The sequence below is a fragment of the Gobio gobio genome (assembly GCF_949357685.1).
Source record: "Gobio gobio genome assembly, chromosome: 1".
Taxonomy (NCBI): Eukaryota; Metazoa; Chordata; class Actinopteri; order Cypriniformes; family Gobionidae; genus Gobio; species Gobio gobio.
This window is the reverse complement of record NC_137097.1, coordinates 49517335-49535493: the sequence shown is the minus strand read 5'-3', so window position 1 is coordinate 49535493 and position 18159 is coordinate 49517335. Positions and strand designations below refer to the sequence as shown.

At 39.1% G+C, this 18159-nt stretch overlaps 1 protein-coding gene across 5 annotated transcripts in view; it reads left to right on the top strand.

Moving 5' to 3' along the window:
- Nucleotides 1-18159, top strand: part of rbfox1 (RNA binding fox-1 homolog 1) — a 170762-nt gene that overhangs the window by 63232 nt on the left and 89371 nt on the right. The gene's annotated exons all lie outside the window — the stretch shown is intronic.

Below are 18159 nucleotides of genomic sequence, written 5' to 3'. Positions count from 1 at the left end.
ACCGGCTCGATGACATGACAGAGAATAGTAATTCAGAGGATCAGGAGAGGAGAGGAAAGGAACAGAGAAAAGAGGAGGAGGAGAGAGGAAGGGAGGTAGGAAGAGAGAGAAAAAAAGAGGAGACACCTTGGGGTAATTGTGATGCAGTTGAAGATGAGGCACTTCAGGGATTGTAAGAGTTCACAGTGAGATGAAAAGCCACTCCGGGCCAAAGGTTGCTGTGTGAAAGTGACATCTGACTGAGGTTTAACCTCTCTCCCTCTCGTTTTTTACACTCAAAGCGATGACACAGAGCAGCGTAATCATCTGCTCAGCATTTCCCCTTTGTTAATCACAGACGATAGCGGCAGCTGAGAGGGGTTTTCTTTCATTTAATGAACTGACGATTGCTGTTATAGATACATAAATATTATTGTTGCACTGAGTGGCAGAGTAAGTGTTGGAATAAGTGGAGTTATTTTCAACCCTATGAGTCATACGCGCCACTAGAGATCGTCTCCCTGAGCAGGATTTTGGAACGAGAAACCTGAAATAACCGTTGGTTTCTATTGTGGCACTCGTGATTTTCCACAGTCTCGGTGTCCATTGTAATCTAATATGGGGCCAGTGGCCCTGCCGCAACCACCCGCCAAGCCGTGGATTTTGTTGGCCAGAATTGCTGTTATGGGTTGATCAGACTCCTCAAGAGCAAAAACAAAAGCAAACGTGTTGTGTAAGGCGCTGAGAAAGAGCAAAGCAAATGAGCTGTGTTGTTGAAAAGCACTGCTTCCTAATGCCAGGCAGGCTAATAGAGAGTCATGCTAATACGTTTTGCCACGAGCCCCCCTTGGCACTCTGGCAGGTAACGGCTCGAGAAAGGGGGAGGACGAGGGGGAGAGCCAATTAAATTCCCCTTTTTTGAATATTGACCGGCTTGTTATCTGCGCTGAAACCCTGGAGTCAGAATTGCTAACCTCGGCAGCTTTCACAAAATGCTTTTCAACTGCCCAGAATTATGTGTGGAAAAATGCTGAGGATGGCAGGATCAAATGTGTGGTTTTTAGTTATCAAGCTTAATACCTCCATTTATTCTGGAGACTGTGTGAGCTACAACAGTTTTTTTTTTTTCCCTTCCCCTTCCCAGGTCAGTAAAATGGCCTGAGGAGAAGCAGTCACTCATTCAGCGAGGATCTGCTAGGCACAGCGCTGTCACTCAGACGTTGTGAGAGGCATTTTCCAGCGAGAGTAGTGCAGTTAGCCTCAGTCTCCCATATGGCCCTGTACTCATCCCATAAAGCGTTGCTCTCCATCAACCGGGGCGCATATTCTTTTCCTAAGTTACAGTCTGCCATCATCATCTGTCAAAGTATTGCTGGGAAAAAAGGGTAACTCTCTCTCCATTGACCAGTGGCAGCAGTGAAGAATAAAAAAAGGGTAACTCGCTCTCCGTTGACTAGTGGCAGCAGTGAAGAATAAAAATAAAAGGTAAACAAGATCATTAAACTGACATATGCAAGAGTGATAAATTGTTGTCTTATAAATTTTAATAAGTTATATGTGCCAGTTTTTATTTCAGATCTAATCAAATAAGCACATTACACATTCTTGTGGTTGTAATATATACAATCCATCCAATCTGTGAATGCATTATATTTCTCATATTTTAAAGTTTTTAATACAAATATGTAGGTAAATATTGCTGTTTTGTTTTATTAACTCAAGTGGCTATTTGGATGAAAGGATGGTTCCATTACTTTGAATGCATAAAAATGTAATTAAATTAAAAACTAACTAAATAAAACACTAATTAACACTCAATTAACACAAGGAAGAGGGATATTTATTAAAAAAAATCTATAATACCATTCAAAAATATGTTTTTTATATTTTTGAAAAAAGTCTTACGCTCACCAATACTGCATTTATTTGATCAAAAATACAGTAAAACAGTAATATTGTGAAATAATATTTTCTATTTGAATATATTTCAAAATAGAATTGAACAAAAGCTGAATTTTCAGCATTTCAGTCTTCAGTGTCACATGATCCTTCAGAAATTATTCTAATATGTTTTGGTGCTCAAGAAACATTTCTTATTATCAATGTTGAAAGCGGTTGTGCTACTTAATATTTTTGTGAAAATCATTGTACGTTTTTTTCACAATTCATTAATGAATAGAAAGTTCAAAAGAACCGCATTTATTTGAAATAAAAATCTTTTGCAGCATCATTAATGTCTTTACTGTCACTTTAAATCAATTTTAAAATGACAATTTCTTAAAAAATCTTACTTACCCCAAGCTTTTGAAAGCTAGTGTATATGCAGCAATATAAAAAATAAATATTTAACAAAATATATGTTCATTAAACATTTTGTGTTATGGAAAATTGTCATGTAGGCATAGAGTGATGGTGCAAATTAATCGTTGAATCAAAAATTGAAGTGATTAATAGAAATAATGGAACTTTTTGCTACTGATGCGAAGTCTCTGTCTTAAGTTGTGGCACTAATATGAAGACACAATCTTCAGGATATTTAATGGCCAAATGAAAAACTTGTTAATTAACTGCGTTATTCACATTGTTGCTTTATAATCCAAATCATCATATCATGAATATTTGCTATATCGTTCAGCTCTAGATTCAGTGTGCCAAGCATGTTTGGGAAGGCTTTGCGAATGTGCTGTTTTTCGGAAAGAAAATCTCACCGTGGCTGGCAGTTGGTCTAAGTGCTTGTGTAGGGTTTAATTTAATTAAAGTGCATCATAATTTAGGCAGGACAGAAGGCTACGTCTCAGAAAGGCTGAGGCGCTCAACAACCCCCACCCACCCCTCCTCGCCGAGTCCAGTCTGAAGGGAAATGCCAGCGCTTGACCATATAAAATAAAGATTCATTGCTGCCGAAGCTGTAAACGCAAGCGAGCAAATTAGATTAATCAAAGTGTCACCAGTGTCAAACCAAACAAATAGCAGAGGGATTTAAGTCAAATATGATGTCTGAATATGTGTGCATGTACTGGGGCCTCAGCTTGTTGCATGGGGATTTATGACAGGGAGTTGACGGTCTGGTGGAAATAACCTTTATGCACCAGACAAACTGGGAAATGCCCTGGGAAGGCCTTAAGGCCAAACAAATCCAGATTCATTATTCAGCCCCCCCAACAGCAACTGTCCATGGTGCTGATGGAGACCTGCAAATGCATCCCAAGATGCACATATGGGCAACCTGCAGTTTTGTTTTAGACCATTTTTCTGTATATCATAGTCACAGCTGGAAAGATTTATTGTGATTTGTTTATTTTTTAAGCAATACTTATATTCTTATAGTTCCCTAAATAATTGTAACCACAGTTATGATACTGTACATTATACTTAGCTGTTTGTGGTTACAACCTTGAAAAGAGTGCTGTATAAATCATTATAACATAATAAAACAGACATAATTAAACAGTATATGACAAAAAAAGAAAAGCTCCCACTGCTCTAGAATTAGGCCTAGAAAGATTCTAATTTTAATTATAGGCCTCGTATTCATTGGATAATTGGAAACAATTGTGAAATTCACTATTTACCACTAATAATTATCCTTGTGGAGTTAATCCATCCTGCTGTCACTATGAAAAGGGAAAAATAGGAATATATTTTTGCATTTGATAAATTCGCATACATTTTTTTCCCTCTTAACATCCTGTAAGCTCCGACAAAACACGTATTTGACACCCCTTATGTAGCTCAAATAATATTGAGTGTTGGCCATGTGTTTTAAGATGTAATCATGGCATGATGTATCATAATTAAGTCTTATTTGTGTGAAGCATATGATCAAAGTGACTGATCTGACTCCTGTGTGAATTTTTAGGCGGGTAATTTCTCTTCCTTTCACATTTGGTGTATTTTTGAAACAAGGTCCAACTCTTGCGTGCTTCATTGAGTGAAAAGCTATTTGTAGAATTGCCGGAATGATTGAACCTCTCCAGGCGTCTCCATAGCACAAGCAGCTGAGAGGTGGATTTAAATGACTTCTCTCAACATCCATCATCTTTTTTTTTTTTTTATGTATAATCTATGGCCTATTTCACCACCCGTCACTCCGTCTTCAGATGCCTCGATGCCCCGACTTTTATGGGCAGACCGGAAATGTTGGCGAAATGGAGCGGGGTTCAGCTGCCTTTTAATGTGTTTGATGAGAGGGGTGAGATGTAAATGACTCCTGTGGGAATATGCTTGTTTATTTCACTCAAATATGAGAACATGCTGAAGTAAATGAAACATGGCTGAGGGACATCAATCAGAGGAAGGGGCTGTTTATACAGTAATTACATTCATGGATTAATGAAAGGAATCTTTCTCTCACACTCTTTCACTCTCCCGCACCCTGCTCTCTCTCTCTCTCTCTCTCTCTCTCTCTCTCTTGTTTTTTTTTTTTGCCTGTGGAGTGTCCGGGTGTTTGACAAATAATGTGTCCCTCCTAGTTGTGGTTTCCTGCTTCATTTTAATATTTTGATTCTTTGCTCGAAGTAATGGTCCTTGGTTTATTGAATGATTAACCCACAGCCAGTTAAACATGTTTAAAACGCTCAGAAGTCACTAATGCAAAAATACCCCCAAATGTGGTGTATTTCTGCATTTCTTCATCAGCATCCATAATGGGAAAATATTTCATTCAAATTTTGCCAAAATCTGTTGTAACATATGACCAGGAATGAATGTGGTCTCAGTTACTAAATCATCATTAGGCCATCCACACACACTCCAAGAATGCAGGAGTGCATTTTTAGGGAATTTAGGGCTGAAGTGTGTAATTTTTTTAAAAGATGTTAAAGTACTTTGTCCTATTCTAGCGAGACAACTATAATAAATCCAGACTTGTATTGTCTCTGTGGCTTTTTCAAAACATTTCTCAGTTTGTTTGAGCGTTCCGGGCCAGCCCAACACGGCAACAGTGGCTCAACCAATGGCATGGGTCTGGGGGCAGAGCTATTTCTTTAGTTAACCAATGGCAGACAGGGGGAGTGTTTAGGAAACCTGTTTGAATACGTTCAGCATTTTTGTGAAATTTCAATGGCAGAAACAAAAAAGGTATGAAAATGTATGCCGTAAATCATTATTAAATCCCTCTAAGGTAAAATCACTATTGGTATTCAGACTACAAACCATGGGGACTCAGAAACATTAGAGCTCTTATTACAATCTTAAACCAATAATGAAGGAATATGTAAAAGATCGGCACAGGAGAGATATTCCAGGGAAAGGGTAGCATCCCAACGGAAGAAAACAAATGGCACCCTTCACTCCAGAGAAGGAATGGCTCTAGTTAAGATTGATTGCTTTGGCGTCTCTGCAGTAAGGTAAAGAAAAAAAATAGAGAGTAGGAGAGAGAAAGGGAGGGTGGTTGGAGGACTGACCCTGTAAAGCTGCTGATTTCAGCAGTCTTGTTCGGGGGGCTGAAGTCTCATATATTGCCTCGGCTGGCTGTGATTTGTCTGGAGCCCACTGTCGATTTGTGAGGACTGGCACGGGACATGCCACCTCTGTAAAATACCCGAAAACAAAGAGTGTTTCTTCACGACTGGCTAATTCTCTGTGTTATTTCCCATGCTGCAGCAAAAAAAAAAAGACTGACTTTTTGGGCTGGGACATACCCCAAGGCCCTCTTATGTCAGGGAAGCTTTCCTTTAACGCTAGAGGACTGTTGACACATGAACAGTCCACGAGGACACTTTTTAAAAGCGTGTCCTGAATGAGCTCTCTTTGAATGGCAGCGTTCCACATTTGAGGAGAGAAAATGGAGGTCGGAGTCAGTCCTAGAAGCATTACTGTTCTTTTAGCGGCACTCTTCTGAGACCTCTCTTAAACCTGTTAGTGACACTTCAAGCTCTATTCTCTAATCAACTTTGAAAGCACCAGTTTGAGCATATTTTCTTGTTCTTTGTGTATTGAAAATCAACAGTGTTATCGAAGCGGGTGCCTCTTTCTGCGGTCTGCGGGCTCGCCCTCGCAACTGACGTGCCTCAGTCACACCGCAGGACTGCAGTTGTGAATCAATACGATTCCTTAACCTGTCACACTCCCAGCATTGTCACAATACCAGTTTTATGAGGGTGATTTAGGCGTGGGCTGAGTCAATCAATCACGGAGAGGGGGCCGTGCTAAATGATCATTTGATGTGGTGAAGGATGGCGATGCAGGGAGATTGCTATGCCGGCTCCATACCTCAGCAATAAGAGAGAGAGAGAGAGAGAGAGAGAGAGAGAGAGAGAGAGAGAGAGAGAGAAGCAGAGAACAAGCACAGTTAAGACAAAGGGCTGGTGTGGGGGCTTCCTGTTGGTGCCTGGCATTTATAGGTCCACTCTAAACAATTGAAGGTACGTCTTTATTCACTCACTTTCATTTTACTTGCAGTATGTACACCCTACAAAATTGTACCTTTTAAGGGTACAACAGCTTACAGTAACTTTGAACTTTAGGGGTAAATAGGTACTTTTAGAGTAGTGACTTAAGGGAACTTATTACTACTCTAAGATACTAATATATGCACCTTTTAGGAGTAGTACACTGTCACATTTTTTGTGACAGTGTATGGGTCATTTTTACCTCATGAAATCACAAAAAATGGTTGCCAGAGCTTTCAAGCTTTAAAAAGGGCACGAAAGGACCATTAAAGTATCATGTAAATAGTCCATATGACTCATGCGCTATATATGTAAGTATTCTGAAGTCACAATTACAATACAATTGCTTTGTGACGAAAAGATTGAAATATAAGTTCTTCAATAATTACTACTGCAAAGGGATTAAAAGTGTCATTTGAGCACAAGAATCAGCTAGATTCATGAATGAATTAACCGTTAACTAGATGAACCAATTCATTGAAAAGATCTGACTCAAAAGAATGATTATCTTTTGAAAATGTAAAGTGAATGCTAAGGTTTTCAGTTAAAATTGGCTTTATATGGGCAAAACTTTCACATATAGGGATGCACCGATATGAACATGTTGGCCGATTCGATAACCGATAAATTTTGATATAATTTATGAGAGCCTGATTGCAAAAACAAAAGTCTCACTGTTAAAAGTCATGTCCTAAGCACATAATTATAATGTTCTGATTATAATTTTATGCAGCCTATATGACAGATTTGCATAATGCAACTGTACAACTGTATTTTCCCATCCTTTTCAAGCAATTCAAAGGCCTCATGGTGAACAGTGTGCATCTGAATTGTCTCAGCTGAAGGAAATAATATTAAGTATAATATATTAAATAAGTATAATAATAAGTATTTTCATGTAAAAAAAAAAAAAAAAGTACTTCAAACTTTGTTTTATTTTATTTTTTTAAGTACAGTGTATGTAATCTAAAAGCCACATGGATCACATTTAGAATATTTTGTGGTGCTTATGAATCCTTTTAAATCTCAAAGGTTCCAGTTTCCATTCATTGTAATTTCATGGGAAAGAGTGGCCTGCACATTCTTTAAAATATCTCCTTCTGCGCTCCACAGAAGAAAAAAAGTCATACAGGTTTGAAACGTGTAAATGATGAGCACCTTTTCATTTTTGGGTGAACTATCCCTTTTAAAGGCACCGGTTTCTCTGTGTCTGTTCTTCTGCAGTGTAATAGATGTGGTGAGGAGCTTGAAGATTATCGGATTGTAAATACTCCTCAAAGCGGCAGGGTGGAGAGAGGAGGGTGGAGGCACTCCCCGCAGCCCCGGCCCAGACAATGCAGTCAATTAAAATGAGATTGTGTGTGTGAGCGGAACGCACTGCAGAGAGAGAGAGAGAGAGAGAGAGAGAGTGTGTGTGTGTCGGTAATGCAGTGGGGGAGAGTGCATGAGCATTACGTGCCTGGCTCAGATCAGTTAAGTGATATTTGGGGGATTCTCCATCATTGCAGGCAGGCAGGCCAGCGGGCTGATGGCTTCAGCAGTTGGAGCGGGCTAAATTGAAGTGTCAGGTGGCAGAATTGTATTTTATTTTCTAATATGCTCGGCTGTTAGCTGTGGAAATGTTTTTTAAGGCCGGATGCGTACAAAAGGGATTGAAACAGCCGCAGTGGTCTTATCGTGTAAGACGGTATTTCTTAAATTTATGGCAGAGATCGTCCGCCCCATCCCCGCAACGCTTAAAGGGTTGCCAATGATTAATTAGGGGGAATCGGAAAGGCCACGCTTTTATTGAAGGTTTTAAAAACGTAACACTGTCATAAGAGGCATGAATGATTTTATTTCCTCCGTTTCCATTATACAGCCAAGCTAGCACAGGAACCGTTCTGTTTTTTTTTTTCTTTTTCTTCCTCTCGCACATTAAATGAAAAATTGCTTTCATCCTGCAGATATCAATAATGTGATGCCGGGGTCTACTAGAACAGCTATTAGATTACATTAGTGGAAATTGTGGTACAAAAGCCATGTTTACCATTAAACCATAAAAGACGGGGGAAACCTTTGCGTTAATACTTAAAGCAATTCCTTTATTGCCTATTTACCTTTAATTGGGCTTGAGAGGAAGGAGAGAAATGGGCAGAGGGGCTGAAAGAGGTGGAGAGATGGCATAAGAGGGTAGTTAAGTACTGTATCATTTGCAAATAACATTAAATCCAGGACTGACAGAATTTTTCCATTTCTGTAATGGAGGGTCTGAGAGCGCGGTATTGTTTTTATGTTGACCCCGGCCAATTGTTTGGTAATGTTGGGCTGTCAGCCACGCTTCTTGACACCTTGACATCATCTGCACGCTTTTAGTCGGGAAATGAGTCAGTGTGAAGCACAGAGGGAGGCGGTCTGGCAGCATTCACTTAAAAAAAACACAAAAAAAACAAGACTGTCATCAGCAAATTGGGAAGCCAGTGAGCATCTAGTCACTCTTTCTTTTCTCCATCAATCCATCCATCCGTCCTCCCTGCCTGCCCACCCCCTGGTGCCCCCACCCTCTACCAAAAAAAAAAAGGAAAAAGTCCAAGTGGCTTGCTCTGATAAGTAGGTTAAGCTCCTATCTGTTAATTAGGCTATTCCAGATGTGACTAATTTACCAGCCATGGGCATACAATATGCTAAACACCAGGGAATTAAAGCGATGGAGAGGGACGCTTCCCATGTGCATTCTCTCTGATAGGACAAGCCATTTCAAAGCTCCAAAACCAACACAAGTTGCTATTTTAATCATCGCTCACCCTATCTGTTCGCACATAATAGTGCCTGCTCGAAATTAAAACATTAAAGGAAATTGAGATAATTGTCATTATCTGTAAAGTCGAAATCCTTGCTGCTTGCTGGAGCTGTCTGAAAATGCAAATTAGATTATTATTCAATTATCACACTCCGAAGATGAGATGCACATGCTTGGTTTTGTATATGTGGATGGACTGTGGACATCCTGCTGGAACACGAGCAGGTCTCTGTGTCCTGTTCGTGTAACAACGTGTGTGTGTAATTTTTTCGGGCCCCAGCAGATGCTGCCAAAGTGCATTGTTTGTACAGCCTGGGATGAGTCGAGCATATGCCGGTGTTCTACGCTCGTTTTTCATCCTTGTGATTAGATTATCAGTTAAAATGATCAGGCAAACTAAAGTATTCATTTGAGATGTTGAGATGACAGGGTATTGTAGGTAAAGTGGGTCAACAATGACATATAAGAAAATGTCCTTGTGAGACAAAAAAAAAAATGTCCAAAAAGAAGAATCTGGTTTAAGACACATGCCAAGTTCTTAAAACCATGTTCTCTTTGTATTCATGTTTGTTTATATAGTTTTTTTAAAGAAAAATTTTAATTTAATAGCATATTTTCCTTGTACTTTGAATATGTGTGAGTGTGCACAGCGTAAGAATTTCAGGTTTTTTATTTTTATTTATTCATTTATGTATTTATTTATTTAGAAATATCATGAATTTTTACATAATATAATGAATTCATAAATATAAAACATTTTTGGGGAGCACCTGATTTTTTACGACGTGGTCTAACCATGCATTGTCATATAAAGGTCAAATTTAGGGGTCTTCTCTATAATATTATTTATTTATTTATATTAATTAAATATAATTTTTTCTAAGAAATAATAATAAAAGATTATGGCAGCTTAAGACTTTACTTTAGCCCATAGAAAAATCATTTGAATTCATTAATGAAAAACTTTCATCATAAAAGAAGAGATGTATTCAAGTCATTGTGTTTATGAATTGCATTTTTTTTAAATGTATTTTTGAATAAATAGATATAAAATAGATTTAGGTTACAAAGAAAAAAAAACAGACGCATCAGTACTTTTGTAAATATTATTTGGCAGACATTTTTTATCTAAAGCGACTTATGGTGCATTCAAGGTATATTTAAATCAGTTTGTGTGTCAAACCCATGTGTCCCGATTATTCTGCACATCTTCATTCTGCACAGAAGAAGTTTCAGTGCCCCCGGCCTGACGTAAGCGCTCCCATGGGTCGTCTCTTTGATACTTCTTAATTGTAGACATCACGTCTGTGCTGTCAAACACCTCGCACCAGGCTAGCTACTATATGCAGCAGAAACATTTACATGTTTCCTGGCGCATACAAAGCGTCTTACAGCAACAAATCTCTACTCCTTTTCATTGGAAGCCCGGCTCCACAGTCGTCTGATGGAAGTGGGTTAACGTGATCCCTTCGGTCATATTGCAGTTGCTTGGAAGAAGAAAGCCCCAGAGTGCCTCACATAATCTGTTTTTCCCTGACTCTCTCTCTCTCTCTCTCTCTTCGCTCAATCATATATCTCCTGCATCCTTTCCTTAATTAATGCATCACAGAAATACATGAATAAGCAACTTGGTAGTAAGTATCCCTCCTCACAGCACAGATCTCATTTCTTTGTGGTTTCATGGCTGTTCAGAGGAGTGCTACTGATCTTGGCTGGTAGATGGTCTGGGCGATTATGGAGATGTGAGAATAGCCAGCAGGCATGTCTTTCTGAGATTTCAGAGTGTGTAATTCTGCTGTAGTCTCAGAACTTGCTAAGCAATCACTTGAATGAAATTGATAGGCAATATATTTCTATGAAGATTTTATGATATAATTTTTTGACCATATGTTCAAAAGAGTTTATGGTCGGACAGAAAAAAACAACACAGTTGAAGCCGTGCTGCAGCAGTAGCGAATGTGCATGTAACACATTGAATCTGTAGTGCTCCCATTGTGACAGGTTTGAGTTTTGCTGCTCAGTTACTCTTTGCTCTCCCCAATATTTTCCTATCTCTCTATACTATCCAATTCGATTATTTCCAATTCTGGATGAACTTGTAACTGGTACCTTGGGTTGCCAAGGCAATGCTATGCCATTGCTAATGTGTTGGGGGGAAGAGACTAAAACTATATTAGTTGTAGTTTGTGCAAAGACAAGCGGTAAAATAACTACTTTATCCTGCCATCAGACTCTTGGTGATTCTATGGCCATCTCTTGCCATACACGAGAGACTGTGCATGCATTTTCTTGCCGATTACTTTTCCAGGGTAGGTCGCCAGGTCTTTCCCCAAACCTCCCCATTACATTGCTTGGAGCTCACACACACATGCATTCACCTATACTGAGGGGAAACCCGGAGCACCCAGAGGAAACCCATGCAGACACAGGGAGAACATGCAAACTCCACACAGAAAGGCCTCCTGGCTCAGCTGGGACTCGAACCGGGGACCTCCTTGCTGTGAGGTGATGGATGGTTGGATGGATATTCTGTACATATAGACAAACATTTTGTCGTTCTTTTCTTTGAAGCTACCGTTTCAACAGCTGTTAATCATGTTATATATTGTTAAACGTTGATCAGATCTATGCGAAATAGTTAAACGAATGAAAAATGTCTGTTGACAAATCAAGGATAAAATATGAAAAGATTTCAAGGACACAGGGCAGAATCGGGCAAAAAATGTAACAAAATACTCAATATTTGTTGAACTTTCATTTTGTTGCTAGTTTTGTTGGGATCAGCGGCGGAGCAGTTGGGTCAAGTGAATCTGGAGTCTCAGGGACTTGGCGAGTTTATTAATGTCTCTAGGCACAACCTCCTGACCCTGTCAAATCAAATCTTCTGTGTGCTGATCCACATCCTCAGAAAAAAAACGGCCTCAGATGATAGATTTTGAGTGAACTGCAACCCCTTCAAAATGACATGTACCAAAGTGCTCTCATTGCTCAAAAGCCAGTTAACCCCCATCGCCTTTTTGACACAAAAGCAAGAGACCTGGAGTGCCATTGTGTTTTTGTCCACTTTCCACTATACAAAAGCCATTTGTTTATAAAACACATTAGCCCACATTTTCAGATCGTGTCCGGGGGCAAAACAGCCCATGTCTTTTATTGTTGTGAATGGGGGCCCTCAGAGTTCGGTTCTTTGGCCCCTCTGTGTGGCTTTGAAGACTTTTGTGGTTTTTGCTTTGTATTCAGCCATGCTGCTTTTTTTTCTTCTTCCGTGTGTGATGAACCATAATCAACAGTGTGTTAACTGAAATAGGAAGTGACAGATTCACTAAGGGATAATCTTCCTGCCAAAGAAACAGATATTACCCCTTGCTTGCACATTACTGTATGGCCCAGCAGGTAGAACTGCGAGACCCCCAACAATACACCAGTTTTTATTGATTTTTTTCCAAAATAATTTGACCAAAATGGGCTTTGCGTTAAGTAGTGCAGGTCAGTTGGGTATGTGTTCTTTTTCTAGTGTTTTTCTTTGGACAATGTCTTGCAAACACAATATATATATATATATATATATAACTTAATGTGTTAAAAATGCTCATCAAGGCTGCATTTATTTGATACAAAAATACAATAAAAACATTAATATTGTGAAAAATTATTACAATTTAAAATAACTGTTTTCTATGTGAATATATTGTAAAATGTAATTTATTCATATGATGCAAAGCTGAATTTTCAGCGTCATTACTCTAGTCTGGTGTCACATGATCTTTAAAAATGATTCTAATATTTGCTACTCAAGAAGCTTTTTTATGTTGAAATGTTGAAAACAGTTGTGCTGCGTAACATTTTTGTGGAAACTGTGATGCATCTTTTTTCAAGATTCTTTGATGAACAGAAAGTTCAAAAGAACAGCATTTATTTGAAATAACATTACTTATTTTGTAACATTACTGTCGGTTTACTGGCTTACGGGTTATACTGTGTTAGGACTAGATCGAGGATCTTGTGTGATGCTCTGCGAGGTGTGAGGAGTCAGGGGTGGGCGTAATGGAGAGGGGGAGGGGCCAGGCCATTAAATAAAGTGTTCATTGCTGGCTTTAATTAAATGGTGACTGTGATCTGAGTGGAGCGGGAGATTGGATTGTATGACATATCTCTAGCCTCCGCTGAGAGCTCACATCAGCTGTGTCAAAGATATCGGGGATGGAGCATAAAGTCAATTACAGCTCCAACAGTGAACAGATAGAAGAGAGGAAAAACACTCCCAAATGCTGTCATTTGAGAGCGTTTCAGACATGTTTATGACTAACTACAGCAAAGGGGGTTGGGGAGCAACGCAGGTAGACATGGAGCAGTTTGGACGTCGTTGGGTTGATGGTGACCCAAGGCCGTCTAAAGGAGCCATCCAGGAAACCCTCGTGATTTGGAGCTGAGAATAATCCTGGAAGGCAGGTATTGTTTGCGTAATGCTCGCCGCAGTAGATTGAAAGGTACTTCAGGTGCTCGAGGTCACAACTTCACCCTCAAATTATTTCAACAAGGACTTGAGGAGCCCTTCAGCACTGCGGACGCTGCTCCCGGGGCCCTCTCGAGTCTGAACTCAACGAGGCAGCGGGGAATTCACAATATGCTCATATAATCAGCGCAATTAAAACGGCTATGCTTTGGCATGAGATAATGCGGAGGAAATCCTGTTTGTGTATGTCTGCCATTTTGTCTGGAAAGTGTGTTCAGACCAGTGGTCTGTTGAATTTTGCCTCTGCAAGAAGGATGTTAGATGTCGATTTCCTCTGGGAAAGTGCTTAAAATGTATGAGCCGAGCTCTGGCCATTGTTTATTTTGTTTGTCACTGAATTACTTGATATGGTTGTCACAAATATGAATGTCACGGAAGCAGATAAACAGCTTTTCAGGATCAGATCGAAAATTGTGATTAAACCTCAAAAAATAAACCATTTTTTATTTTATTTTTTCAGATGTTTTTCAGCACAGATGAAAAATTGCAGGTCATACATCTAAGTTTTGACAATATAATTGATTTTCTATTGATGTAGTACCCAGCTGCTCTTATCCTTAATTCTATCACAGAATTTAATGACAGAAAATAAAAGCAATAAGATCTCCGTAAGCCCAGTGAGAGGAAAAAGAGCCGACGGCGGGACAAGAGAACCATCAGACATCGCCCAGAGCCGTCCATGCGAAACAACACTTACGGATGGTCTTTTCCCCATTCTTAATCTACAATGTTGAAACATTTTATGAATATCAATGGGATCTGGACATGTTTTCCAGCATTGTTTTTTCTAGTAGCTAATTCCCTACCCCGTCTGGTTTTGCTTGTTATCAAGCTATGCAGTGTACATAAATGCACATTTAACCTGCGATTAATCTCAGGCACTCCAGTGCTGAGCGTTTGTAATGTGATAGAAAGTTCTGGATGAGCTTCAAGCCAGGTTTGGATAAAGGCCTCCGCGTGTGCCGCGGCTGAATGAGACAATCATTTTCAATGGGCTCCCATTGCTCGCTTTTACTCTCAGAGCCCCCTCCTTCCCCACGTGGAGCGGCGAGGATTCAATGGAATGAATGTTTGTTGATTTCCCTCTGAAATCAAGAAGTAGATTAGTTTGAATTGGTGGGGAATGAGGTGAGGAGGCTAGGTGGCTCGCTATCGCCTGAGCCCATTTCCCATTTCCTGTGTGTGCGCACTGGAGGTGTGAGAGAGAGGGCAATGGTAATTACCGTCTGTTTCTCTGGCGCAGTTATGCCACTGATACACATCCACGCTCCCATTATCCCACAGATCAGCCAAGCAGTTTGTGTTTGCATTCTGAGAGTATCAGATTCCAGATCTGGCCCAAGATGTTACAGAGAATGAGAGAGAGATGTCACATCTCAACCTCCTGCTCATACTTTCGTACGCTCACACTGAGCTTCTAGTCCATCTTGTTAGTGTTCCCTTCCATTTTTTTAACCTCAAATAATGAATTTGATAACAAAGGGAAATGTGGCAGCCTTCGCCGGCCTGACTGAAGTGCTTAATTAGCTGATTACAACGAGCCAGGATTGGCCTCTCACCGCTCACATTCGGTCCGTGATTTCACATGACTGTCCCCTTGCCATATCCAACTGACTGTTCATAGCCCCCCTGCGGTGGCTCCTTTTTGTGCCAAAATGTGAAATTACTCTGCCACATTCAGCCATTAAAATGAGCAGCCCCGGTCTGGATTGAACTAATCTGCACACAAGACAATAAACCTAAATCAGTTCTACGAGTGTGGTGGGATTACTCTTAGCACACCTCGAAATTACTCTTGAAATAAAATAAGGGTAGGTCAGAATGGACAGTTAGTTAATAGTTGACTAGCTTTTAGATGGTTTGCATAGTAAAACCTGAACTGATGTTAAAGATCAAATCTCGCATCAAATAATTTTGTTATTATTACTATATAAACAAATAATATAAACATAATAATGTTGTACATAATTAAATGCACAATAGAACACTGAACGGATGAATTTATGAGACTTCCCTGCCATTGACAGAATTTTCTGACTTTCCGTGTTTTCACTGTTAGCCTATATGGTATGAGTGCTATGACTCATCTCCCGAAAGAGTATCTCTGGATCAAAACACAGGGGAAAAAGAAGCAGAAACAAGTGATATCATATGTAAGCAGATGCATATGAGAAATAACGCGATCATCAACATTGAACAGCATAAAAAATCTAAACTGCCTAATGTAACAAGAGTGAAATGTCAACCCATGTGACGCTTTGGGGGTGTTGATGGGCTCAATCTACTCCATCTATGTTTTTGATCATCATTCTGAATCCGATATGGACGTAGTATTTGACAAAAACGTGATTTTCTCAGCTTTTTGCTCAAAATGTTTTTTTATGAAACTTAGCCACATTCAAGTGTTGATAAAAAATAATGCATTGTTTTTAAGCAAAGGCTCTGTTCTTTCTTTTGATATATTGCATGTTCATTTGAAAGATTGGATAAAAAAATGCTGGCAGTGGCTGGGAAGTAAAAAAAAAAAAAACGCTGGTGGGGAAAGAGTTAATAATAATTAGTATTATTAGTAGTAGTAGTAGTAGTATAAAACAAATAATAGAAACAATAATTTTTATATTTATATATTTTTAATTGATCTAATACTTCCATATATATTGATAATTGTATTGCCATGTAATTAAATGGAACATATTTCATAGCAACAACATGCAGTAATTGTGAACAATTGACTACTTAAAGGATTAGTTCACTTTTAAATAAACTTTTGCTGATAATTTACTCACCCCCATGTCATCCAAGATGCCCATGTCTTTCTTTCTGCAGTCAAAAAGAAATTAAGGTTTTGGATGAAAACAGTCCAGGGTTTTTCTCCATATAATGGACTTCAATGGGCTGCAAACGGTTCAAGGTCCAAATGACAGTTTCAGTGCAGCTTTAAACGATACCAAACGACACCAGACGATGAATAAGGGTCTTATCTAGCGAAACGATCAGTTTCTGCGAGAAACCGAGCAGTATTTATGCTATTATTTTATCTCTTAACAGAGGAACGCGATCGTCTCTGAGCTCCGCCATCACTTCCGGGGTGAGAGGTCAAATTCAATCGTGGTTATAGATATATCGATAGTAGATGCCTCATTCTACTGATCCGTGCAGTCGCTAATGAGGCATCTACGTATACATCTATGACCACGATCTAATTTGACCTCACTCTCCGGAAGTGATGGCGGAGCTCAGAGACGATCGCGTTCTGTTAAGAGGTAAAATAATAGCATAAATACTGCTCGGTTTCTCGCAGAAACTGATCGTTTCGCTAGATAAGACCCTTATTCATCGTCTGGTGTCGTTTGGTATCGTTTAAAGCCCTTTGAAGCTGCACTGAAACTGACATTTGGACCTTGAACCGTTTGTAGCCCACTGAAGTCCATTATATGGAGAAAAACCCTGGACTGTTTTCATCCAAAACCTTAATTTCTTTTCGACTGCAGAAAGAAAGACATGGACATCTTGGATGACATGGGGGTGAGTAAATTATCAGCAAAAGTTTATTTAAAAGTGAACTAATCCTTTAATTACCCACCCATTTTTTTCAGTTGTAAAATCATCGCTCCTACTGCAATTCGGTTACATATTGATGCCATTGTGCTTGACTTGGCTCTTTTTGTCTCAGTGTCTTTTTTTCATGTAATGTGAGTCAAATTGGACCCGAACATTCATCAAAACATCTTCTTTAGCATATTTTAAACAGCTGAGGTTTTTCCACATCCTTAAAATAATGAGAACTTTAGAGTAACATTCGTGAAGCCAATGTCTCAACAATCGTTTTTTTTTTCTTTTTTTTCCGCCATGGCGTTTTAATTTGTAGACTGTTTAACACAATGTCCGCACAGTTGCGCAAAGGAGCGAAATAAGCCTTTCCTCTGCATCAGCTTTTTCGCTCAGACTGTAACACAAAACTACATTTAAAGCATCAGATTTTGTGGGGCCGATGTGCAGCCTCAATAATTGATGAGCTTGGCTGAGTGTGGAGGTTTGGAGATTCGCTTCGCTTTACTGCAACGCCAGAGAAAAAGAGAGAGGTGAAAGTGTTAGATATTCTCTCACATGGTGTAGGTTGTTATGCTGTACCACCCACACTTTAGAGCAAGTGAGCTGTGAAATGTATTCATTGTAACATGGAAAATGGAGGCAAGGAATTGCCTGTAATGTCTGACAGCAAGGGCAGCCAGCCAACATCACCTGCATTATTTCACTTGTTTTTTTTTTTTCTCCTCTCTTTTATTTATATATATATATATATATATATATATATATATATATATATATATATATATATATATATATATATATATATATATATATATATATATATATATATATATTTATATATATTTATATATTTATTTATTTATTTATTTATTTATTATTATTAGTAGTAGTAGTATTGTAGGTTTGGGAAATAGCCAGCAATTTCATTATGGTGTGATTTGGGA